Source organism: Trachypithecus francoisi, unplaced genomic scaffold (genome assembly GCF_009764315.1).
Source record: "Trachypithecus francoisi isolate TF-2019V2 unplaced genomic scaffold, Tfra_2.0 Lachesis_group16, whole genome shotgun sequence".
In the NCBI taxonomy this organism is placed as follows: Eukaryota; Metazoa; Chordata; class Mammalia; order Primates; family Cercopithecidae; genus Trachypithecus; species Trachypithecus francoisi.
Window position 1 is genome coordinate 50,066,831 of NW_022681461.1, and position 1,698 is coordinate 50,068,528.

Here is a 1,698-nt window from a genome sequence, read left to right on the forward strand (position 1 = left end):
CCACAATGACCTCTTTCTTCTAGCTCTTCTTACTCCAGTTCACAAGGCTTTTAATCCCCACTGAACACAGCACTTCAATATGGGTCAGAGGATGGGCCACAACTCAAAATCAACTGTTCCAATCCAGGAAGTTTCGACTGGCACAATCAGCATTCCATTAAGCAGGGTCTGGTGCCATTGTTTTTTACAAGGCTCTCACCAGCTGGCCTTGCTATGCTTGGCTAAGAATTAGACAAGGGAGGGAGGATCTGGCCTGAATAGGAAGAGAGACAAGGGCTGGCTTTAAAAGGTGACACCCTAAGGACAAGCTTGAAGAGACAGGGAATAGGCAATGTCTCTGACAGAGGTGGTTCTGCTTTTGTAGAAGTACTAAGGCAGGCAGGAGAGAAACAAGTTGACACACACATATCGGGGTCTGAAACAAAACCAAGATCAGAAGAACACTGAATCCACTCATTCCAAATCACACACTCCTCTTTGACTCCAGATCTAAGGAAAACCTCCTAGGAGGACATAAAACAAACATTTTGGTTAAAACTTTAATTTTCACTACAGGCTTGTGCCCCACAAAGGCGCTCACAGCCATTAGATTTTCCTTTGGGAAGCTAACTTTCTTAAGTGTGTGAAGTGTCATTTATCCAGCAGCAGAGAAATAAAAGATGTCCTACTTAAAAATTCTGTGGCTTGCTAGCATACCAACATTGTAAAAATGTAAACAATGCTACATGAAAAGTTTTATAAAAATATATTTTCATCATAGATGTTAATAATAAATATTACGTATTTATATTATTCCATGTGTATTTAAGTAGAGTTCATTAACCATAATAACCTTATATAAGGAGATAGTATTATAAATGGTTTTGATCATGAGCTCCAGAATTATTAGAACTCTGTCACTCACTAAGTACCTTGAAAGAGTCTCTTAGTCTCTGTAAGCTTCATTTTTCTCATTTGCAAAATGGGAGGGAGGTGATAATACTACAATGAGAATGAGTCGAACACTCTTAACATAAAATATACTTAACATAATGCTGACACATCATAAGCACTTAATAAAAAGCTTGAGGGCACTATTATTACTAATTTTTGATGATCATCATAAACAATGTCAGTTATTACACCTGGTCCAGTCAGTCCTTTTAGATAAGAGTTTGTTGAAGTGGATGTGAATTCCATAGTGTTCTTAGGCTATGCTCTAAGCTAAGTGATCTGTCACTATTCCTGGTCCTCCCTGTTTCTTAGCCTTTGCTTCGAAGCATGGTATCTTATAGTTCTTCCCTTGCTGCTTTTAATCTGATTCCTCTGTCAATTAAGAAGAACCTTCCCTCTCTCCCTTCTCTCACTCACAAAGGAACCTAGACAACCACATGGGTCAAGTCAGTAGATTTACATTTCCACCTAATTCCAAATAAGCCTACTAACCCTTCAAGACATTCTTGTACAGAAAAGTGCATGGGCTTTATAATGATAAGTTCTTTCAACCTGCATAATGGTCTCTTGGAGTGAGGACATTTCCACTATAGAAGCAGATAATAGCACTATGCAGAGAGGGAATGGACAGCACAAAATCATAGCGACAGGTAAGTGCCTAGAACTTCAGAGAAAAGTTAGAATGTGCTGTGGCTAAAACATAGGTGGCTGTGAAAAGGCTGTGAAATGGATACTGGTGAGCTAGGACTCAGTTCTTCAGAGTCA